This window comes from Macaca mulatta, chromosome 1 (assembly GCF_049350105.2).
Source record: "Macaca mulatta isolate MMU2019108-1 chromosome 1, T2T-MMU8v2.0, whole genome shotgun sequence".
NCBI classification, from domain to species: domain Eukaryota; kingdom Metazoa; phylum Chordata; class Mammalia; order Primates; family Cercopithecidae; genus Macaca; species Macaca mulatta.
Window position 1 is genome coordinate 86,262,542 of NC_133406.1, and position 25,493 is coordinate 86,288,034.

Here is a 25,493-nt window from a genome sequence, read left to right on the forward strand (position 1 = left end):
CTCTATGCAATCCTGTTTATTTTTCTTTTGTTGCTTGTGCTTTTAGGGTCACATGCAAGAAGTGATATGACCCTAAAGCCTAGGCCAGTGTCATGGGGTTTTTCACCTGTGTTTTCTTCTGCTGGCTTTACAGTTTCAGGCCTTACAATTAAGCCCTTGTCTGTTTTGAATGGATTTTTGTGTAGGGACATTCCCTCCACAAGGGCTTCCTCTGGCCTTGCTGATAATCCTCCATCTCCCTTGTGTCCTCTCCACTCCACCCTCTTCATGTGGATGGACTCTTGGCATCCTCGTGTGGCCTCTCTGTCTTACCCAGACCCCCATGGTGACCTCACACTTGCCTCTCCGACGTGGGTCTCTCTTCCAAACCCTCTTCCAGGTCCAACCACGCCTTCATCCCAGACTCACCCAGGGGCCCAATCCCTGCAGTCCTCAGACAGACATCTCAGAGCTGTCTCTGAGTCGTCTTCTCTAACAGTCCACAGTAGGTCTGCAAAGGAATCCTGCAGGCTTTTCCTGTAGCCACAGACCTTGACCTCCTCTTAACTGCTCCCCGCCAGTCCCCCACCGTGGCCCACTGGCACTGTCCTCTACTGCCCAGGAGACCTGGAAACCTCATCTCCTACCCCTGCTCCAACAGTGCATTCTCAGCCCCGCAGGTAGATGGGTTTCTACCTTAAAATATGTAGGATGAACCAGTCTGGTGATCTGATGTACAACAGGAGGACTGTAGGTAATAAAATTGCACTGTTTTGGGAGTTCCTGCTAAATGACTAGACTTCAGCTACTCTTGCCACAAAATTCTAAAAATGGTTGACTCTGGGAGGTGATGGGAAAGTTAATTGCTCCCCTGTAGTAGTAACCATTTTGCTATCTGTTTGTACTTTGTAACATCACGTTGCATACCTTAAATATACACAATAAAATTTATTAAAACAATAAAACTAAGCAAGAGCCTGCCTCCGGTATACTCAAGGCCCTGCAGCAACTCAGATTCCTTCAGGGAAAGCTTACCAGTGGCCTGGGGGGCGCTACATAATCCACCCCCAGCTGTTTCTCTCTCTGGTCACCACTGTGCCCCCTGCTCCCAGCAGACCCAGCACGATGGCCTCTCTTCAGCAGGCCAGGTGGGCCCTGCCTCGGCCTCTGATCTCCAGGGAATGTTTCTCCCCGATATCTGCATGGCGGTTCCCCCAATCCTTCAGGTCTGCTCCCACAGGGTGTTTTGTAGAAATGGCTTGAAACAGACACCCTTACTCAACCCTTGACCATGCAAGCTCTGAGGAGCCACTTGTGTCCCTGTGGCTTTGCCGCAGCCAGATCTCTCTGGTCAAGAGGATGTGGGGAGTGGGTGACATGTGGAAGGAAACTGAGGCCAGGCACTGCATAGAGAAGCAACAGTTTGTTTGCTGGAAGGTAGGGGACACATTCTCAAGACATTGATGTATTTGTCCAGTACTTCAATACTTTTTTCTCAACTCTTATTTTCAGAGCTTTGTGGGAAAGCTGTGGATAGTTGGGACCCAAAGGTCGTTTTCAGTTTCAGGATCCTGTGGCCAAAGAGAGGAGATAAAAATGTTTGGGGCCATTTTACCATCTACATTACCTAATTGAGTAGCTATTATTTCATGAGGTTGACAACAGCAAAATATAAGGAGATGCTTAAACTCTTTAGTAACTGGAGAATCATAATTAAAACCATAATGAGATACTGCTTTAACTCGAGGCAAGTGGGGTGGTGGTGGTTCGGGCGGGTGATGGGAACTGCAACACTAGGTGATGTTGAAGTCTGAGTGACAGTAGCACATTAGGTGAGCTTAGAGGTGCTGTGAGGAGTGTAGAATGAGGCCGCTGCTTTGGAGTGCAGTCTGGGGTCAAACCAAAAGGCATACCTTGGAGAAACTGTGGGTTTGCTTCTAGGCCACTGCAATACAGCAAATACTGCAATAAAGCAAGTCCCATGAAATGTTTGGTTTCCAAGTGGATATAAAATGCTTTTATAGGCTGTACTGTAGTCCACTAAGTGTGTAGTAGCATTATGTCTAAAAAAGCCAATGTATGTACCTTAATTTTAAAATACTTTGTTGCCAAAAAATGCTAATAATCATCTGAGTGTTCAGTGAGTTGCCATCTTTTTGCTGGGGGAGAGTCTTGCCTCAATGTTGGTGGCTGCTGACTAATTAGGGTGGTGGCTGCTGGAGTTTGGGGTTGCTGTGACAATTTCTTAAGACAATGAAGTTTGTCACATCAATTGACTCTTCCATTGAAAAGACTTCTCATAGCATGTGATGCTGTTTGATAGCATTTTACCCACATAACATCTTTAAAAATTAGTCACTCTTGTCAAACCCTGCCACTGCTTTATCAACTAAGTTGATGTCAATTCTAAATCCTTTGTTGTCATTTCAACCATGTGCACAGCATCTTCACCAGAAGTATATTCCATCTCAAGAAACCACTTTCTGTGTTCATCCATAAGAAGCAACTCGTCATCCATTCATATTTTCTCATGAGACTGCAGCAATTCAGTCCCATCTCCAGGCTCCACTTCCAATTCTCGTTCTCTTGCTGTTTCTACCACATCTGCAGTGACTTCCTCCCCTGAAGTCTGGGATTCCCTCAGAGTCATCCATGAGGGCTGAAATCAACATCTTCCAAACTCCTGTTCGTGTTGCTGTTTTGACCTCATTCCATGAATCATGAATGTTCTTAGGGCATCTAGAATGGTGAATCCTTTCCAGCAGGATTTAAAAATTTTTTTTCCCAGATCCATCAGAGGAATCACTGTTCAAGGCAGCTGCAGCCTTATGAAATGTCTTAAATAATAAAATTTGAAAGTTAATTATGGAAGTTAACTTGAAAGTTAATAAGACTTGAATGTTGTGTTAATAGGTATTTTAATATTTTAATGGACTTAAAATAGTAAACTATCCTGTAAACAGATGTGCTGTCATGTAGGCTTTGTTGTTTCATTTATACAGTACAGGTAGAGTAGATTGAGCACAATTTCTAAGGGCCTTAGAATTGTTGTAATTGGTGAATGAGCATTGGCTTTAATTTGAAGTCACTAGCTGCGTGAGCCCCTAACAAGAGAGTCACCCTGTCCTTTAAAACTTTGAAGCCAGACATTGACTTCTCTGTAGCTATGAGAGTTCTGGATGGCATCTGCTTCTAATAGAAGACTGTTTTGTGTGCATTGAAAATCCGTTGCTAGTGTGGCCCCCTTCATCAGTGATCTTAGCTGAATCTGCTGGAGAACTTGCTGCAGCGCCTCCATCAGCTCTTGCTGTTTCACTTTTCACTTTTATGTTACGGTGATGGCTTCTTTCCTTAAACCTCATGAACTCTGCCAGCTTCAAGCTTTTCTTCTGTAGCTTCCTCACCTCTCTCAACCTTCATAGAATTGAAGAGAGGATCTTGCCCTGGATTAGGCTTTGGATCAAGGGAATGTTGTGGCTGGTTTGATTTTCTATTCAGACCATGCACACTTTCTGCATATCTGCAATAAGAGCGTTTTGGTTTTTTATCATTTGTGTGTTCACTGGAGTACTTTTAATTTCCTTCAAGAACTTCTCCTTTGCATTCACAGCTTGCCTGACTGGCACAAGCAGCCTCTTTCTACTTCAGATGTGCCTTCCTCACTAAGATTAATCATCTCTAGCTTTTGCTTTAAAATGAGAGGTGTGTGACTCTTCCTTTCGCTTCAACACTTAGGGGCCATTATAGGGTCATTAATTGGCCTAATTTCAGTATTGTTGTGTGTCAGGGAATAGGGAGGCCTGGGGAGAGAGAGAGAGAAAGGGGAATGGCTGGTCTGGTGAGCAGTGAGGATGTACATGCCAGTTTTTCTATTAAGTTTGCTGCCTTGTATGGACGCATTTCTTGGCATCCCTAAAGAATTTCAAAGATAACATGAAAGATCCCTGATCACAGATCACCAGAACAAAACTAACAATAACAAAAAAGCTTGAAATATTGCAGGAGTTACCAAAATGTGACACAGACACCAAGTGAGCACATGCTGCTGCGAAAATGCCACAGGTCACCTTGCTCAACACATGCTTACCACCTACCTTCAATTTTTAAATGCAGTATGCGAAGCGCATGAGGCATAGGCTGTATATGAAAGGGAGTTAGACCAACCGGACGCCGGGGGAGCCAGTCCCCAACACGTTGCTTGTTTCTGACACCAGCTGCATGTCTGTGGGGTGAGTTGTTCCCCAAACAACCTCCGGTTCTATAACTCACTAGAAAAGCCCCCGGAGCCCACTGAAAACTGCTACCCTTTCCATTAACAGTTTATTATGGGGAACGGAGACAACTTTAAGTCAGCCAAGGGAGGAAACCCATGGGGGAGTCTGGGAGAGATAACAGAGCTTCCACTGTCCTGTGCCTGTGGAGTCTGGGCTGTGCTACCTTCCGGGCACCCTATGTGACTGTGCACGGGAAGTTCTGCCAACCAGGGACACTGCCCAACCTTAGTATCCTGTCTCTTCTGGCATCCAGCACCTAGGGATGGCTGACTTCCCACATGGCCAGTCTTAGTCTCCAGCCTCAAAGGAAGTCAAACTGCAGGACCCAAAGGCCCCTACCCCATATAACATTGCTGCCGCTGGGCTTGGCTCAGGGACTCCCACCCCCATGTCACAGTGTTCTCTTCAGTGTGGCCAACCTGCCCTAAACCATATTATGGGACTGTCCAGCGTGACCCAAGGCCACCAGGCAAACAAAGACCCTCCTATCAGGCATCGCATCCGAAGGGCTTTGAGGTCACTTCCCAGCAGCAGAGTGCAAGGGCAGGGGGTCTTGTTGGGAACGGCTCAGTTGTGGACTATGCAATTTGCATGCCCACGCTATGGTCTGAAGGTGTCCCACCCTCCACATTAGTATGTTGAAATCCTCATCTCCAAGATGCTGGTGTTATGAGGTGGAGCGTTTGGGAGGTGATGAGTTCATGAATGGGATTACTGCCCTTATAAAAGGGACCCCAGAGAGCTCCTTCATCTCTTCCACTACGTGAGGACTCGGTGAGAAGGCGCTGTCTGTGAACCAGGAATCGACTTCACCAGCCACTGAATATGCTGGTGCCTTGATCTTGGACTTCTGGCCTCCAGAGCTGTGAGCAGCACACTTCGGTGGTTTCTAAGCTGCCCAGGCTGTCCACATGGACTGCGATACTCTGTATTGCATCAGTTCCACTCCTGGGCTGTTATGCCAAAGAGATGCCAACAGGGTTCCATGAGGGCACAGGCATGGGATAGTTACAGAGTCATTGGTTACTGTGGTGACAGGTCCTCACTGCTGCGGATGTGGAAAGGTGAATATGGTGGAGGCCTCCATGGGAACTGAACTGAGTAAAACTTGTTCTGCTACAAGGGCCTGCACATGGGGTGCCCTTGACAAGAGGTGTGCACATGAGATTTGCACGTGGGGGTGCCCTAGGTTGTGTGTGTTTGTGCATGGATGAGAGAACTCCAGGAAGAGCCCATTTTGCTAAAGATTTCCTAAATGCAAATGCAACTTCTTCCAAGATGCAACATGCAGAAGATGGCAGGCAGGCCGGCAGGCTATTGCCATTCCTGAAAACTGGGCTTATCTTTTTGGAATCCTGTGGATAGACTGCCCACCCAATCGCTGTTGGTGGTAGGATGCCCCCAAGCCTCGTTCTGCTGCGGGAGAGTGGGCTCACTGAACACAGAGCTATCTACAGCTGCAGAGGCTGGCTGGCAATCACAGGGCTGTGGATACTACACCCACCAATGGGCTGAAGGACTTTGCATCTCAGGAGCCTCATTGGCTGTGCCAGAGAACGGTTTGTCCAAACCAAAGAGATCTGAAAAGTCACCTCATTTGCATACAGCTCCAGCAGAGCAGCTCCCAGCAGTGTTCTCCGTGCCCTTGGCCTGGCCACCCTTAGGGACTGAGGATGTACTGTGGTGGGTCACTCTAGACCAGTCATTTCTTTGGATGCCTGAGGATTGCTCTGTAGCCCCTGCTGGTTGGGAGGCAGAGGAACCAGCCTTTCAGCTCAGTCACACTGAGTCTGCATGCCTTTCTCCTGTGAATCAGCCTTCTGCCAGTTCATTTCATAGACACAGTTAACCGGACTCAGAGGTAGAGGGATGGTAGTTTTCTCTCCAACAGACCTAGGAAGTGCAGATGAGCTAAAAGGTCTATTCTTCTGCCTTCCAACCTTCTTTTTAATTGTTTATTATTTTTTATAAAGATGGGGGTCTCACTGTGTTGCCCAAGCTAGTCTCAAATTCCTGGCCTCAAGTGATCCTCTCACCTTGGGCTCTCAAAGTGCTGGGATTATAGGCACGAGCTGTTGTGCCTGGCTACAACCTCCTTTTCCCAGCAGACAGGCTGGGCACCACTTGGTTTCCACAGGTGAGGTGGTCAGGCTATTTATTTTTATTTTTTTTTTGAGACAGAGTCTCGCTCTGTCACCCAGACTGGAGTACAGTGGTGTGATCTTGGCTCACTGCAACCTCCATCTCCTGGGTTCAAGCGATTCTCCTGCCTCAGCCTCCCGAGTAGCTGGGACTACAGGAGTGTGCCACCACACCCTGCTAATTTTTGTAGTTTTATTAGAGACGGTGTTTTGCCATGTTGCCCAGGCTGGTCTCAAACTCCTGACCTCAGATGATCCGCCCATCTTGGCCTCCCAAAGTGCTGGGATTACAGGCGTGAGCTACTGTGTCTGGCCAGTCAGGCTTTATTTTAAAAAGAAAAAAACGGGTAAGACTTTTACTCAACCAAGTGTCCCATGGCCAGAGTTAATGAAGAGATACGGAGTTATAGAGGATGTCTGTAGTGTCCAAACTGATACGGTTAAAACCTAGGCTTTGCAAGGAACCCTTGCAAGTCAGGAAGAGCAAGAAGTCACTGGAATGAAAGAGAGGATGGGCCAGGGTATGAGAAGGAATTGCAACAGAGGAAGCTGTCATAATTCTTGGGGCCACTACAACAATACCATTGACTGGTATTTCTTATAAACTACAGAAATGAAGTTCTTAGAGTTCTGGAGGCTGGAAGTCCAAAATCAAGGCATGGCGGATTCAGTGTCTGGTGAGGCCTCACTTCCTGGTTCACAGATGACAGTTTCTTGCTGTGTCCTTACATGGGGGAAGGGACCCGGGAGCTCTTTGGGGTCCCTTTTATAAGGACACTAATCCCATTCATGAGGGTCCCACCCTCATGACACAACCACCCCCCAAAGGCCCCACCTCCTAACACCATCACTTTGTGGGTGAGGATTTCAATATGAGAATTTGGGGGGACATTCAGTCACAAACATTCAGTCTATAGCAGAAGCTAAAAAGGCTTTGAAGCCTTGGAGGAGACTCTCAAACTCTTTAGTTTTTGGAGCAATGAAAATTGTATGCTGGCTAGGTGTGGTGCTCACACCTGTAATCCCAGCACTTTGGGAGGCTGAGGCCAGAAGATTGCTTGAGGCCAGGAGTTCGAGACCAGCCTGGGCAACATAGCGAGACCCTGTCTCTACAGAAAATACAAAAATTAGCTGGGCGTGGTGGTGCGTGCCTGTCGTCCCAGTAACTCAGGAGGATCGCTTGAATCTGGGAGGTCGAGGCTTCAGTGAGCCGTTATTGTGCCACTGCACTCCAGCTTGGATGGCAGAGCCGAGACCCTGTCAGGGTCTCAAAGAACAAAGAAAAAAAAAAAAAGAACGCAAGAAAAAATTGTACACCCACAAGAGTAATGACTTGATATTGGCATGTTAGATTGGTGGAGATGAGACATCTGTCCCCTGCCACCTCCCTGTCACCCACCTCCTGCATTGGGCATGGTTCTGTAGCACTGTCTAGCTGACTTTGTCAATTAAGGACCTGAGGACCTGGGAGTCCCACCCCTGGATTTGTTACATTCCAAAGATGTCCCCTCCCAGCCCACAAGGGGATACATGTTCCATGTCAGCTGCACCGTTGTGGGTGGTGGCAGGTAGGGCGGGCATCAGCTCCCTTCCCTGCAGGGGTGGAAGTTACAATGAGGGGATGGAGACCTTGGAATACGCTACAGCCCTTGGAAAAAGCAGATAAGCCAGACTCATCATAACACGGGTGGGTGGGACTCTAGGGCTGGAAGCTGAGTACCCCCAAATGAGAAACCAAGTGAAGGATAAAAACACCAGACCATTTACTGAAACGGAAAATGCTTGCCCACCAAACGATCAGTCATGCTTTAAAAGGACACTTCAAACAGATAAGACAAATGGGACCCACTGGAATAGCTGCCTGTGGGGTGGGAAATGGGGGAGATGATTGGTTAGTGAGGGAAAGAAAGGGAAAAACAAAGCATAAGTCATCAAAGCATGCACGGTGGGAAAAGCGGGGAAAACCGCCCAGCTGCTCCCTAGTCAGCCCATGTAGGGCTGTCCTGGTTCAGGAACTCTTTTTATGGAAGAGTACCAGGTAGGCATTTTCTCAAAGAGGGGATAGAAAGCAACAAAGTAAAGACCTGGGGAAGTTACAGGGAAAGTGGGGTTTCACCTTGGGGCAAAGAGAAGTGCCCACACCACCTGTGTTCTACAAATCAGATCACTCAAAGGATGCCTGGATGAGGTTTTTATTTCCTAACAGGAATCTTACTCAATTGGACACAGATAATTTATTTTATTTATGTATTTATTTTTATTATACTTTAAGTTCTAGGGTACATGTGCATAACGTGCAGGTTTGTTACATATGGATACATGTGCCATGTTGATGTGCTGCACCCATGGATACAGATAATTTAAATGACACAAATACTCTTTGAAGTATTTTTTTTTTTGGGAAGATTATCTTTTGGATTCTGAGCCTTTATTAAACCTATATTCATGAAGAGGGGTGTACTAGTGAGTTCTTGCTTTTTTTGAGACAGCATCTCACTCTGTCACCCAGGATGGAGTGCAGAGGCGTGATCACAGCTCACTGCAGCCTCCACCTCCTGGGCTGAAGCAATGCTCTCATCGCCTCAGCCCTTGAGTACCTGGAACTACAGGCACGCATCACTACACCTGGATGATTTTTTGTTTTTGTAGAGATGGTTTCTTGCTATGTTACCCAGGCTGGTTTTGAACTCCTGACCTCAAGCGATCCTCCTGCCTCGGCCTCCCAAAGTGCTGGGACTACTGGCGTGAGCCACTATGCCTGGCTGTGAGCTATTAACATTTCTATTTGACAAATAAATCTAAATGTTTATAAAACCATCAAGAAATGAAATGTCACTCTCAGCAATGCAGTGCATGCTTAAATCAGCCAGATTTCAACTGTTACTGAACAAAAGAACAATCTCTAAAATATCTTTTTAAAGGCATTTTTGTACAAATAAGAATCTACAGATTTAAAAAAAAAACACAACCAACCACGTTGGAAATAGCTATAAGTACTCCTCATATCTCTTATTTGACAGAACAAGACTATCCTCTTGTGAAAGTTTTCAGTTCCACACCTTGGAGCAGCCACTGAATTGTTTTGTGAATGAGTGGTGTTTCTCCCTTTGCATGGGCAACTTCTGGTTACATTTGCAGGGTTCTTTTGTTAATTGTAAAGCTTGGCACTCTCATGGCTTGGCTCTGGAATGCACTCCTTGGCCTCCTGAAACCAAACAGGCTTTCAGGTCACTCTGCTTCCTGGTCTGAAGGAGTTGCCAGGCTGCTTGTCCCAAGCACCTTGCTCCCGGGGTGGGCCAGTCAGGTGCTGGCACAAAGAGGTTGGGAGGCAGAGTGATCTGGTGCACAGTGCCCGACCTTGAGCTCTGGGATGCCCGGTGACCTGCGTGCCTGGCCACCTCCTGGATCAGGCAAGCCAGTAATGACAGTTTCTCTTGGGCAAATTAAGATCCTTTGGGAAAGGCCAACTCGTCTTGAGTTCGGTATTTCTGTGGTTCCTGGGGGAAGGGCATGTCCCCTCTCAGCTGGAGAGGCATGGCAGGCAGAGCTCAGTACCTGCTTGTAACCCTAAGGGGACAGGACCTTGAGCCTTGGGGAGTGGGTAGGTGTGTGGCTCTCCCTGACTGTTTCTCAGTGCCACCAGCCTTGGAGGACCCCAGAGTGTGATAGCATATGCCACTCTGAATACATCGCTCTGGTATATTGATTGTTTTGAGCTGAAGCCACTTGAAAATCAGCAAGTGCAGGAGAGGCTGTCTTTGAACTCCCTTATCTGCCTAAATACGGACAGATATTCCAGAAGACCCTCAAGTGTCATCAGCCCCTTCTGCTGGAGCTTCCTCAACCCAGGAAGATAAACTCATGACAGGAGAGTGACTAGAAGTGGACTCCACTCAGACTAACCATGTCACAAGTATCATAGCTTTCATCTATTCTGCTACAGACCTGTTCAACTTTCCTAAAAGTCATTCACTCTCTCCTGAATTGCCGACAGCCTCCTCCTGTCTCCCTGCTGCAGATGACATATAAGCTCCTAATTCTCACCCTTTTTCGGGTTTTTTTTTTCCCTGTGAGGCCCCTGTGCATGTGTTAGTTTGCGTGCCTTTCTCGTGCGAATCTGCCTACTGTCAGCTTATTGCTGACCCAGTTATCCAAGCTCAGAGGAATTGGATAAAAGTAGTTCCCTCTCCAAAGGACCTAAGAATTATGGCTGGGCTGAAAGGCTGGCTACTCTGCCCTCCAACAAGCAGGCGCAACCCTGGGGCAGTCAAGGAAGCGAACGGCCTCCAGAATGACCCCTTTGCAGCCGGTGACGCAGTGAAGGCGGCCTGGGCCAAGTGCAGGGAGAACCCGGATCTCATCCACTCAGATACTTGGTGCTGTATGCAAATGAGGTGACTTTCTAGGTCTCTTTCGATAGGACAAATCGCTCCCTGGAACAGCCAATGGAGCTCCCAGGCTGCAGAGTGCCTTCACCTCATCTGTGGGTGCAGCATCCACAGCCCTGTGCAGAGTGTTCCGGGGCGCCCTCCCGAGGTGTAAGGCCCAGGCGCGCGCGTGCATTCTGTTGCTCCGCCAGGGCGGCTGTTCCGGGAGCATGGCAACTGGTGTGCGGGTCTCCTGGCCTGCTGTTGTCAGGCAATGCAGGCAATCTTCCCGTGCCACCTGCAGCTGGCCATCCGCAACCAGGGGGAGCTCAACAAGCTACCGGGCGTGTGACCATCATGCACAGCGGCGTCCTGCCCGACATCCAGGCACGCTGCTGCCCAAGAAGATAGGGAGCCACCACAAGGCCAAGGGCCAGTGAGGTTGCCCGCCGCCTTGCACCACCACAGGCTCATTTTCCCATTTTTTGTCCGGATTTTATTTTGTTTTTCTTTATATATGTGTATGTTTAATTGACACATAATAATTGTACATATTTGTTGGATACTTAGTGATGTTTCACCAAATACGTACAATGTAAAGTGATCGGGCAGGGTAGTTAGCATGTCCATCATATGAAACTTTCATCATTTCTTGGTGTGGGACCATTCAATATCTCCTTCTAGCTGTTTGAAACTATGTAATATATAGTGGTTAATATAATCACCCCATAGTGTTGTAGAACGCGAAGACTTACAGTCAAGATGTGGAATCAACCCAGGTGTCCAACAACAGATGAGTGGATAAGGAAAATGTATATACACAATATTATCCAGCTATAAAAAACTGGGGCTCATTTCCTGGGTCATAGGTGGCTCCCCTACCTGCATCCTCAAAAGGTGGAAGGGGTAAGGGAGACCTCTGGGGTCTGTGAAAAAAAATTAAATTTTGGGACCCCCAAACTCATGTAGCCAAAGAGGAAAGTCAAGCTGGAAACTGGGTCACAAAAACCTGCCGCCCCCTTTTGGTTCCTAAATCAGATGCCTACAAGATGAAAAGCTACCTGCCTCCCCAACATTTTGCCCACAAGGAGATTCCTGGGGAGCTGTTAAAACTTCACTATGGCAATGCAAATTGATAGCTTGTCTTAACAGGTGCAGTCACCCTGGCCTCCCTGCCAGACACAAATGTATAACTGATTGTTCCCCTACCCCATTTTGTCTGTGTTATGTAAAATGCAGATTCCCCACATTTTTCCTCTGCCTCTTTTGTTTATGTGAAAACTGTGTGCTTCTCTATATCCTGCCCTTTCCCCTTTAAATTTCGAGCCCTCAAAAGCACCTTCAGAGAAAGGCATAGACCTGTCTCCTGGGCTCATCCTTAACTTTGGCAAATACATTTTCTAAGATGATTGAGACTTGTCTCGTCATTTTCCCCTATTGACAGGTCCCTCTTATAAGGAAACTAATCCCATTTGTGAGGCTCCACTCTCATGACTCAATCACCTCCCAAAGGCCCCACCTCCTCATACCATCACCTTGGGGGTAAAGATTTCAATATATGAATTTGGAGGGTGGGACACAAACATTCAGACTGTAACCCCGTGACTGGATTTAGGGCCCACCTGAAATCCAGGATTTTCTCAATCCAAGATTCCTAATCAAGTCTGCAAACAGGAAGACCTGTTTTTCAAATAGGATCACATTCGTAAATTCATGGAAGTGTCGTTTTGGAGGGTTACCATTTAGTCTTCTCTGCAGGGTGTCTTAACTTCAATCCTCTTGGAGGCCATCTGTTGAGAAGTGTGTATGTGTGTCATATATCCATGTTACAGATGAGGAGATGGAGGCTCAGGGACATTAAGCAGCCCTGAGTCCCACAGCTAGGGACTGCAAAGTCAGGATTGAAGCCCACTGAAGGACCCCTGTGCCCTTAAGAGAAATGTGGGGGTGGCGGCTGGACTGAGGAAGTGGATTAACTGCGGGTAGATTAACTACAGTAGATAGCGCAGTAGAGGTGAATGGAGCTACAGAGGTGGCTGGCTCCTTGCGGGCACTTTCGGCGTGAGGGAACCTGCAGCCCTGGCTCCCGGGGTGGACCACATGCCACTGGGGTTGCCCTTTACTGTGTGATGCCATAGGCTACCTGGGGAGGTTCCTGGCCCCAACACCACCAAACGCTCCCCCTTCCTTTTCTCTGGATTTTATTTTTGCTTTACATATATTTTTAATTGACACATAATAATTGTACATATTTGTGGGGTTCTGTTTCTGTAATTCCTTCCTTCCTCTCTGGTGCTTAGGGAGGTGCCCCATAAGTGTCTTCAGTGAGGGAGTGACTGCATCGCCCCACGCTCTGCTCATCTCCCCACCCCTCAGAGCAGGTTTTACACTTTCAGGTGTGAGGAAAAAGCATTTTGAGAATTGTTATGTGTTCCATTGTGTATCCCCGCCCCCCAGTCATCTGTTGAAGTCCTAACCCCCAGGACCTCAGAATGTGACTCTAATAAGCCCCCCTTATCTTTGGGGGATACATTCCATGACCCCCAATGGATGCCTGAAACTGAGGATAGTACCCAATCCTACACAGCCTGTGCTTTTTCCCATACACATGTAGCTATGGTAAAGTTTATATATTTGGCACAGTAAGAGATTAACAACAGTAACTAATAATAAAATTAGTGGGGTGTGGTAGTGCATGCCTATTGTTTCAGCTACTTGGGAGGCTGAGGCAGGAGGATCACTTGAGCCAAGGAGGTAGAGACCAGCCTGGGCAACAAAGTGAGATGTTGTGTGTAAAAAAAAATAAAAATTCAGAAAAGGTAAATAAACTAGAATGATTATGATAATATACTGTAATAAAAGTTATATGAATATGGTCTCTCTGTCCTGTGAAATATCTTAATAAAAATAACTACAGTGGACCGTGGGTAACTGAAACTGCAGGTGAGGAGGGCTATGATATTTGGAGATAGGGTCTTTCAAGAGGTAATTAAGGTTAAGTAAGTTTATTGGGGTGGGCCCTGATCCAGTAGGACTGGTATCCTTATAAGAAGAGGGGATTAGGACACAGAGACACCCAGAGGGAGGACCATGTGAGGACAGCGGGAGGAGAGGACTATCTGGTAGCCATGGAGGGAGGCCTGAGGGTGAACCAGTGCTATCTACACCTTGATCTTGGACTTCCACATCAATGAAAGAAATAAAGGCCTGTTGTTTGAGCTACTCAGTTTGCAGTGCTGTGTTAGGCAGCTCTAGGAGATGGCTAGAAGAGCTGATTAAAGGCGCGATGGCTCAAGCCTGTAGTCCCAGCACTTTGGGAGGCCGAGACGGGCGGATCACGAGGTCAGGAGATCGAGACCATCCTGGCTAACACGGTGAAACCCCGTCTCTACTAAAAAAATACAAAAAACTAGCCGGGCGCGGTGGCAGGCGCCTGTAGTCCCAACTGCTCGGGAGGCTGAGGCAGGAGAATGGCGTAAACCCGGGAGGTGGAGCTTGCAGTGAGCTGAGATCCGGCCACTGCACTCCAGCCTGGGCGGTAGAGCGAGACTCCGTCTCAAAAAAAAAAAAAAAAAAAAAAAAAAAAAAAAAAAAGCACATTCCTGCCGCTCCATAGAACTGAATTCCTAAGTCTGCACTGGGGCCCAGAAATCTGCAGGACAGGACCCTGCTCTAAGGTTCTTAGAATCCACACTGAGAAACACTAATTCCAGTTTAGTCTCGCAACAGCAAAGAAGTGAGGAGAGAACAGGGTTTCTCAAACTTCATTTCACTGTACCCCCAAGAAGGAGCCTTTTAAAGACTTTTTTTCCCCCTCATTGTCACCATGACCATGCAGCTTCCACAGCACAGACACACTGTGTATCTGTTTATGTGCCAGGTCCTTCAGAGGGCTGCAAGCCACTGTGATGCCTTTAGCCCCCAAAAATGAATTCTCACCCCTTGGGGAGGCATGTCATTCACATTGAGAATGCACAAAATAGAAGAAGAATTGCTGTCCACTTTTTTTGTATGCATATGTACACATATGCACACACACATATACACACACAAATCTCCATTGAGACATAGAACATATCATTATGCACTTCACAAGGAAAGTGCTGCTTGAAAGAATCCCAACCACAGCAGAGAAGTCGGGAAACTGTTACAGGATGGAGATGTGTCAGCCATGGAATTACAACTAGCAGCATGGCCTATTGCAGATGGAGCTGCAGGGGAAACTGGTGGATTTGGGGGTTCCCAGAGTTGGGCCCTGAGCTAGTCTGATGCTTCTTAGGCTCTCTGTCTGTGCAGGGGATCCTAGTGTTCTTCTGCAAGCTTTCTGTGAGGTTAGAATGAAGGAGCAGTGGACTTTGCATGTGCCCTCGAGGGGTCATTACTGCAATTGTAATTTCATCCTTACAGGGTGAGATCCAGGCTGGATTTGGGGTTGGTCACTCACTATGTATCCTGAGGCAGTGAGTTACTTAAGTCTGGGGTGAAGCCAATCACCTTATATGTTGTGTCACTTGGGGTCCTTGGATTCCTCCTGGCTTATTCATTAATGGAAACCTGCTTTGGGCTTGTGGGAAGGGCAGTTTGTTGTCTTCTTGCCTGTGGGGGAAAGGTCAGTGTCTGCTTGGGGAATTTTCCATGGGCGGCAGGAGTGGCTTCAAGGCTCTCACCTGGTGAGGCTCTTTAGGGACCTGCAGGTTTCCTGTTGCCTTCTGTGAGGAAAGCAGAGAGTTGGACTGGAACGAGAGTGTGGGCTCTGAAAGATGAAGAAATGTTCTTGATGTCATACATTCAAGGTCAAATTGGGACTTATTTTTACCAACACTCAGCTGCCATGATGAAATAGGGGGCTGTAGCACATGTACAGTGGCCATCACTGATGGCTTCACCCTTTTGGCCTCCCATAGGGCCTAGAACATAGACAGGCCTCTGGTAACCACCAATCTACTATCTTCATGAGATCCAGGAAGAGTAGGAGGGAGGTGGAATGAAGAAAGATTCATTAGTGTGTAAAAAATACAGTAGTTAGATGAAATAATACCAAGTGTTCCATAAATCAGAAGGGTGACTGTAGTTAATGATGATCTATTATATATTTCAAAGTAGCTAAGAGAGAGGAATTGGAATGTTGCCAGTATAAAGAAAAGCTGAATATGTCAGGTGATGGATGCACTTTTCATGCACTGACAAGGAAGGTTAATTCGTAAATCTTAGTGCCAAGAAAAACAGAATCACTCCCAATGTATGAAGCGGACTGTCTTGTGCGCCTGGATTTGCAGTCTTGGGAGAATCACTACAGGGCCTAGCAGAACCTGAGCTTGGCCCATTGCTTGATGCTCCTGCCCAAGGGTGGAGCACATTCTCCCACCTTTGCTGGGCTGAAACTACACTCAGGAGCGATATCTAGTCTAGGTTGACAGCCTCAGAGGCTACCCAGTCATTCACACACACATGCACACACACACAAATGCACACATACACATACACACACACACATGTACATATACAGCTGACCCTTGAGCAATACAAGTTCTAACTGCTCGGGTTCTTGATACAAAATTATATACCTCTGCCACCCCTGAGACAGCGAGACCAAGCCATCTCCTCCCTCCTCCTCCTCAGCCACTGAACATGAAGACCACAAGGATGAAGACCTTTATGATGATCCACTTCCCCTCAGTGAAGAGGAACTACATTTTTTCTTCCTTATGATTTTAATCACATTTTATTTTCTCTAGCCTACTGTATTGTAGGAACACAGCTAATAATACGCATAACATACAAAATATGTGTTAATTGACTGCTTATGGTATTGGTAAAGCTTCCAGTCAACAAGAGGCTGTTAGCTAAGTTTTGGGGGAGTCCAAAGCTATGCAGGATTTTTGACTGCATTGGGGGCCAGTGCCCCAACCCCCAGTTGGTTGTGGGTGTTTGTATTTGTATGTACATATGAAATTACTTTCTAGTTGAAGGCCAACATTCCTGGCTTCTCAGATCACCTTGCTGAGGTTTCCTCCTAAGTGACGGGAGCAAGCTACTTTGATCTCTTCATACAACACAAAACTGTTGGGGTCCGTGCCAGGCGTGGTGGAGAATGAAAGAACACACAAAAGACAAAGACACACAGAGAACATGGCGGCCGCGCTCAGAGCCTCTGCCTCACTTTATTATACTCCATAAACCCCACATCAGCAGAAAGAATGCAATGCAAAACAAACTTTCTTTTCCCACATGTAACCTTCTACTCAGTTCCTTGTTTCTATGCTCTTCCTTATCTGCCCACCTTCTTGGTGCCTATGGGAGTTCATTAAAAGTTCAATTGGAGATACTGTCCTTGAGCCCTATCTATTCTCAGCATACTGTTTTCAAAGGCCCCTGCATTTCCCCCTTTTTGTTTTTGTTTTGCCTCAATCCTAAAAAGGTAGCCCATATGTGTTCCTGTGTTTTCTTTTGTTTTTGGAGGCGACGGAGGGAGCATCGAATCACCAAAAGAAGTAGACCCAATCCAAGTGGCCAAAGCAATATACTTCCAGAGATTGTAGAAATCCATGTTTTCATCTGGGTCCATGGGTTAAAGGCAGCAAGGTGCTGACCCAGCTTCTGCAGGGTTACGGTTCCAGACAACACATGTAATTGTTGTCGAAATGCTTTGGAAATGTTCTGAATGAGCTCTTGGATGTCCAAACTAATATTTTTATGGCCTACTAATAATTTTCAGATTACAGTCCAATTTTGAGAGATGTTAAAAGGTACAGGCATTACACAAAATTGAGTGGAGTTCCAATCACATTGTAATGTCATCCGAGTACTGAGTACAGTGAGCTGATCTCCAAGCCATGTCAATGCTTGCTCCATGTTGTCCAATCTTTCAGCAAGTTGAGAGTCAATGTTTCGTTGTTGAAGCCATAACCGGTGAGATTGTTCGTGCCATTGCTGCATAAATTCAGCATTTTGTATGCTTTGATGAAGAGCGAGTCCTGCTACGGTCACAGTGGAGGCGATGGCAACAAGACTCATCACCGAGGCAATTATAAGTCCAAGGGCACGGCGGGTTCGCTAAAGAGAAGTCCAAATATAAGTTTCAAGAGGTGATGCCCCCCATGGTCGCGTAAGGTTAACAGGTAGCCAAATTTCCTTACGAGCCTTGAGGATATAAATATCCCCAGTAAAGTTGTGCCACCAGGAATGATTGAGGCAAGACAAAAATGTACACATATCTGTACAATTAACAATCCCCATATCATTGTCCCATGTCAAATTCCCTGCTAATAATAGGTAGGGCTTACGGACACAAGCAATAATATATCAGGAGGTATTTTGATATAACTGAATATGAAAGGAGTTAGTTGGGTTAGAAAGATTAAGGGACATATTCCTCACAAAAGTGCTAATGGCATCACCTGCAGCTAACAACTTCCAAAGATGACTCTGTACTTCAGGCCTCCTTCACGCCATACCAAGGTTTCATTACTGTTAGCGGCAATACTTTTATTTACCCAGTGTCATTTCAAAGGTATGTGACTAAATTTTATTTGAAAATCACCGTGCATACTCCAATCAGTTATTTACATTCCATTGTATTCTAATAAAATCCGGGGTTTAGTTCCCCGACATTGTTGTCACTCCAGCACCTCAATATTAGGAGAAACCTCTAGAATAGGACAAAAAAGTAAAGAACTAGGAATAGTTTCATTACTATATACAGTATGATTATATTAAAAGCTTCTAGTTACAATAATAACAGTTTTAGCAGCCACATGACAATGATTATAGCGAACAGCCCAGGCTTCATGCGATTTTCGGAGACAATGAGGACTATTTCCCATACATATTGGAAGTCCTTCCACTCCAAATTGGTATGTGCTGATTATAATTCCTGTTTCCCGTTCTATGTTGTCCTTGTCCATATAGGGGGACGGCATCCAAGTAATGTCATTGGTGAAAACCTTAATTTCCACCTCCTCCCAGGTGACTCCCTGACACAAAGGTGGAAAGGGAATATAATCCAATATTCATACAAAGCCTCACTAAGAGAAATAAGTCCCCCACTGAGGCACATCTAACAAAGGAAGAAATGCATGCTGAATCCAGTTTTCTTTTCAACAGGGTTTCAATCATCTTGTAGGAAACCACTCAGGTCCGCTCCCTGTAAGGACAAGAGCATAGCCCCGTCCCTGTTTTAGAATTTGCCCTTGAACATACTTACCTTCTTCATTAGGATACCAAACCTTTAAATTGTTAGCGGGGACTATCACCGAGGGAGGTGAGGAAAGATGGGTTACGACAGCAGAGTCTTGCAATTGTCTCCATTGATTCAAAAAAATTAAGGTAAAAAGAACCTTCAAAATCTGGTTTCTGGGGGGCTCATTTCCCCCTTTTTGTTTTAGTAGTTGAGTTTTTAAAGTTAAATTTGCGCGCTCAATGATGGCTTGACCTTGACTGTTGCCCGGGATACCGGTGATATGTTGAATATTGTATTGCTGTAAGAAAACTTGTAATTTATGAGAGACATAGGCAGGGGCATTATTAGTTTTAAGTATAAGAGGAATGCCCATGATGGCAAAACAAGCTAAGAGAAGTGTAATAACAGAATCAGCTTTCTCAGATGGCAACGGAGTGGCCCATTGAAAATGAGAAAAGGTATCAATGGTATGATGAACATACTTTAATCGTCCAAAAGAAGGGACATCTCATGGATTAACCCCAGGATGGAAGGATGGAATGCTCAAGGAGCACAGGAAAGACAAGCTCGAATAAGAGAACGAGCTTGTTTTGTTCTGCAGCATGTAGGTGGCCGATTAAAAGCGAATCAATCTGAGTATTACCATGAACTAATGGTCCAGGAAATTGAGAATGAGAATGAAGATGAGTGATGAATAAAGCAGCTCAACATTGGCTCAAAGTAGAAGATAACAAGGAAAAGAGTTTTTGAAGAGAAGAAGTAGCACAAAGAGGTAAAGTGGCCTGAGAAATATAAGAAGTAACATAAACGGCGTATTGAGAATCACTAACAATGTTACAACCAGTAGTAGGGAAATCAAGTAAGACCATGAGAATAGCAAACAGTTCTCCCTGTTGCACCGAGGGATAAGGATAAACTGTAACTCGAGATTGATGAACACTCCAATATCCAGCCTTACCATTGCTACTAGCATCAGTAAAAAAGGTAGGACCTTGAACAGGAAATACAGAAATTGGTGAGAAAGGCAACACAGAATGTTGCCTAAAAAATGAAAAGATTGGAGACTTAGGATATTGGGTAGAAAATTGTCCAACAAAAGAAGTGCAAGCAACTTGCCAAGAATCAGAAGTTGCAAGAAGATAAGCGATCTGATTATGAGTGAATTGAGGAATAATTAAGGAAGGATCTCCTCCCCAAAGTTGTCAACAGTGATGCCGTCCTTTGATGATCAGTTCAGCTAAACGATCGATATAAGTAGCCAAGTGTTTAGATATTTTATTGGACAAAAAGATCCATTTTAGTGGTCGACTAGTTTGATGAATCATTCCTGTGGGAGAAGGTAAAGTATGAAATAAACAAAAGGAAGGGCCTTTTGAAGTTGCTCTTCAACAAGCTGGAGTTCCTGTAAAGCCAAAGGAGTTAAATGGCGTGAGTTGTCCAAGTGACTGTCTCCTTCTAGAATAGAAAAAAGATGTTATAACTGATATGTTGGTATTCCTAAAACAGGACGCATCCAATTAATGTCTCCTAGAAGCTTTTGAAAATCATTTAATGTTTTTAAATGATCACGTCAAATTTGAATTTTTTGGGGTCGAATATTTTGTGTTCTTAAGGTATAACCTAAATATTGAATAGGAAAATCCAGTTAAATTTTTTCTGTGGCAATATTAAGTGAGTAGAAAGAAAGCTGAGTTTGTAATGATACAAAAGCATCTTGCTGCTTTTCTCTGGTGGGCGCAGCAAGAAGAATGTCATCCATATAATGATATAAAAAAACAGAAGGATGATGCTTTCGAACAGGATCCAAGGCCCTATGGACAAATTCTTGACACAAGGTAGGGCTATTTAACGTACCTTGAGGTAAAACTTTCCATTGATATCGGGAAAGTGGCTGAAAATTATTAAAAACAGGGACAGAGAAGATCCATACAATGATAAATTAACACAGTTAGAAACTGATTGTTTACAGGATTTAAAGTCCTATGTACAAATTTTTAACATATAGTAGGGCTATTAAGTATACCCTGGGAAGAAGCTTCTGCTGATATTTTTGAATAGGTTGTCCATTATTATATTTAGGAATAATAAAGGCAAACTTTTTACAATCTTGAGGTTGTAATGGAATAGAGCAAAAACAATTTTTGAGATCTATGACCATTAATTTTTAACTTTGTGGGATAAGGGCAGGATTAGGAAGACCGGGCTGTAAACTTTCCCTAGGTTGAATGTAAACATTTATAGTTTTAAGAACAAGACAAAGACGGGAATTCCATGCAGAAGTACGTGGCTTTAGATTCGGCCATTTGTTTTTTGACTTACTCTTTTAAAGTCCTAAGTATTTCTTTAGATAATGGCCACTGTTTCACCTAAAGAGGAGTGGTCGTTTTACACTTTAATTATAAAACTTGAGGCTGGTGAACTAGTGGCTATGAGTTTAAAGGATTGTAGCCCATTTTGAACATCATATTTTTGACAGCTGAGGAAATGTGAAGAATGTTTAAAAAAGCACCAAATTGTTATGAAAGATTTTGTCCCCAAAGATTAATATTGATAGGAATAATATAAAAAAACACTTGACCTTGTTGACCTTTAGGACCGACACAGGTTAAAGGTTCTACGTTTTGATAAACCACAGAAGCAGCACCCAAGCCAGTGAGTATAACTGAAACTTATCTTTTTTCCCATTGTATAGGCCACTAATTTAAACAAGTAATAGACATATTCACCCCCATATCAATTAACCCTTTAAAAACTATTTCATTAATATGCAATGAACATAAGTTTTTGGGAAACTAAAGTTTCCCAAAAAACGGTTTTTTCTGTGCTACCAAACCCTCCCTATTGAGAATACGTTCCCCTGCCTCTAGGCATATAAATTGTGAACTTGTACCATAATAAGAATTTTATTAGTAACATCAAGATCAATGATTTCTGAAATCATCATTAACTTCCATATAGCACTGTTGTTTTGACCTAACAAAAGTCCTACATGTCCTTTTGGCAAAGGGCCACACACTCTAATAGCTAATTTATATACTCCTCTATTAGGAGACAAAGTATAAGGCTGAGTAATAGCTAAGTCAGCAGCAGCGCTCTGCTTAGTTGCTGCATAAAGCTGAGAAACTGGGGTAAGGTGTGGGATCCTTAAGGAGGACTTGAATTTATTCCTTAATATTGTAGGCCATTGCTCACTGAATATTGTAGTAGACTTGTATTGTAATTGTTGGGGCCTCAAACCTGTGGGCCCCGACTCCCATTTCCCAGGAGAGGAGACAGTAAATTTCCACTTCTATCAGTTTTGGAACGACATTTATTTGTCCAATGTTGACCTTTATCACAACATTTGTACACCTCTGAAGGCAGCTTTCTGCCTCGAGGGATAAAAGTGTTCAATTTTTATGACATTCTTTTTTGAAATGTCTAGGTTTACCACACTGAAAGCAAATACTTTGTTTGTTATTTCCTTTTAAGGCTTTAGACAAAGCTCCAGCAAATAATTGAGCATTATAAATAGCCCCTCCAACACTAACACAAGTTTTAATATATTTATCTAAATTGGCCCCATTGGCCTTTAACGATTTTAACAATTTTTGACAGTCAGCATAAGCATTTTTAAAAGACAATGTTTGTAACAAAATTTTTGAAGCAAAGCCAGCACTCAAAATTTTCAAGACAGCATCCTGAAGACGGGCTACGAAATCTGGATAGGGTTCATTTGTGCCCTGTAAAATCTTCACAGAGGAAAGGGAAGATTTTCCTGTCATCTCTACCTTATTTCAGGCCCTTAAAAACAAAGTCTTGATTTGAGTAAAGGCAACATCATCTAGACCAGCCTAAGCATTAAGAGTAGCATACTGGCCTGTGCCTGTGAGTTATTCCTCAGTGGGTCCAGGGGGATCACACATAACATTTTTCCTAGCCTGTACATGTGCCTTGTTCATTTACCAGCTGTGCAATTATAACCACTGAGAACGATCAAGAAAAGCCTTCCCCAAAGTCTTCCAGTCTATAGGAATCATCAAATTTTCTGATGAAAAAATATCAAGAAGACCAAGGATAGGGGTCCATAGTTAGAAATGGCAGCTTTCATTTCTTTTAAAAATTTAATTTGTAAGGCATTAAATTGGACATTATTGCCACCATTTGAAAACTGAGCATTAGGCACAAAAGAAGCACAAATAATTAGAAACAGATCCAGCTCCTTAAAAATTTTTTTTAATTAAAAGTATATATAATATATAATAATACTCATATCCCCAAATATAAAGAATCCCAACATATTAATAAGAAAAGGCAAATAACCCAACCAAAAGTAGCAGAACAAAGAAATGACAATAAACCTATATGTCTAACATCATTACTCACTAGGAAATATGTATATTAATACCAAATTGAGAATCATTACATACACAATACAATGGTTAAAATTTAAAAACACAGAAAATATCAAGAGGTAGTTAATGTGTTAAGCAACTCGAATACTCAACTTCTGTTTGGAGTGTAAATTGGTGGAACCTATGCACCTCTATAACATAACAATTTCCTAGCTGGGGTTATTAATACTATATTAATATTAATAGTTAATATTAATGTGCTTATTTATTGACTATTGAAATACTCATAATATTTTAACAAACAATAAGATATACATATACACTGGTTTTAACATATTAAACAGGTGTTTAGTATAAATTTAAAGTATGTCTGATGTGAACAGGGCTTCAACTTTGCCAAACAAAGGCAAAGATAACGAAGCCGGGGGTTTGGAGGCTCTGGAAAATCCTCTTTTAACAGAGCAGAAGGAAAAGAAACAGAGAAAGCTCGCAAAGGTGAATTAGAAGAATATATCTGTAATATTTGTTGAAGCATTTCCATAATACTCTGCATGTCAGAATTTCCCTTAGAAGAAGGAAGAGCTGGCTTTTTCTCTTCTCCCCCTTTTGCTACCCCCCCATCCTCTGTTATCCTGGCACAAATGGGCTCCATTTCAGATTTTTTTTTTTCCCCAAATCCTCAGATACTTTTCCTCCTGTGGCTACATTACCACACTCTGAATCAGTCTCAAGTAACTCTAATGTCTGAGTGATAGAGTTACACAAGGTCCACAATCTTAGAGGCATAATATCCCCTAACTGGAGAGCTCTAAGCAGAGCTTTTTCTACCTGTAACCATTCTCTCTGATTCAGCTGCACTTTAGTCTGATACTGAAACCAGTAACAATGTTGTTCAACATGGGCAAATAATCGCTTCAAAGTCTTTTTCTTTTACTTCCACTCCTATAGACAGCAACAGTCCTTGAAACAGCCGTAAATATTCTGAGGCCAGAGAGATGGAATTCCCCATAATGAAAGCTTAAGAAGGTTCCCCTTAACAACATCCGGGCCTTACCCGCCCCTAGGGGGTTCCCCTTCTTGTTCTCCCCTACTCACCAGTGCTGACCCTGCTTGCTCCACCACTTGTTGGGGTCCATGCTGGGGGTGGTGGAGAATGAAAGAACACACAAAAGACAAAGACACACAGAGAACATGGCGGCCGCGCTCAGAGCCTCCGCCTCACTTTATTTATACTCCATAAACCCCACGTCAGCAGAAAGAATGCAATGCAAAACAAACTTTCTTTTCCCACATGTAACCTTCTACTCAGTTCCTTGTTTCTATGCTCTTCCTTATCTGCCCGCCTTCTTGGCGCCTACAGGAGTTCATTAAAAGTTCAATTGGAGATACTGTCCTTGAGCCCTATCTATTCTCAGCATACTGTTTTCAAAGGCCCCTGCAAAAACTGCTCTTTTTATCTCAGTGGCTATTTCCTCCTTTTTTCAATCAGCTGCTTTTTAAGCATTCTGCTTCTCTACCCCGTTGCCCTCCATCCCATGCCCTCTGCACTGGCTTGCACATCTTAGCATTTCTGCTTGCCTCTCTAGCACAGCAATCTCTTTCCCATGGGCTTGATTTGTTTACAAAATTATATTTTTATCACTAGCAAATTAGTAGTGCCACACAGGAAATGCAATATTTATCCAACATTACAACCCTAGTTCTGTGAGTGTACAATTACAATTTGTGCTATGGTCTTGCCAATGAAACAGACAAATAAGTTCATATTTTACTATGTATTTGAGAAAATCAAGAAATGTTGGAAAACTAGAAACAACAACGTGTCATGGATTTCAGGATTCCTTTCATGTCTCTGCTCTAAAAACCAGAGAATGGGAGCCACTGTTTGATTTGCTGCCCAGTGGAAGAAAAATTATGCAAATCAGAACTGCAGCTAACCTTGGGGCCAGGAAATTCCTGCATTGCTTGGTGACTTGAGTTTTCAGTGTTTAAAAGAAGGGCTAGGCAAGGTGGCCTACGCCTGTGATCCCAGTACTTTGAGGGCGGGGGTGAGGTGGGAGGATCGCTTGAGCCCAGGAGTTGGAGACCAGCCTGGGAAACATGGTACAACTCATCTCTACAAAAAATAAAACAAAAAAAAAATTAGTCAAGTGTGGTGGCATGCACCTGTAGTCCCAGCTGCTTGGGAGGCTAAAGTGGGAGAATCGCTTGAGCCCAGG

General features: G+C 44.2%; 1 long non-coding RNA gene across 1 annotated transcript; it reads right to left on the reverse strand.

Moving 5' to 3' along the window:
* Positions 1-16,895: 16,895 nt before the first annotated feature.
* On the reverse strand, positions 16,896-24,548 carry LOC144329866 (uncharacterized). Its single transcript, XR_013395566.1, has 2 exons — positions 24,370-24,548; positions 16,896-18,904 (listed from the first exon to the last, which is right to left on the reverse strand). It is a non-coding gene; the product is annotated as an uncharacterized LOC144329866 (long non-coding RNA).
* Positions 24,549-25,493: the final 945 nt, after the last annotated feature.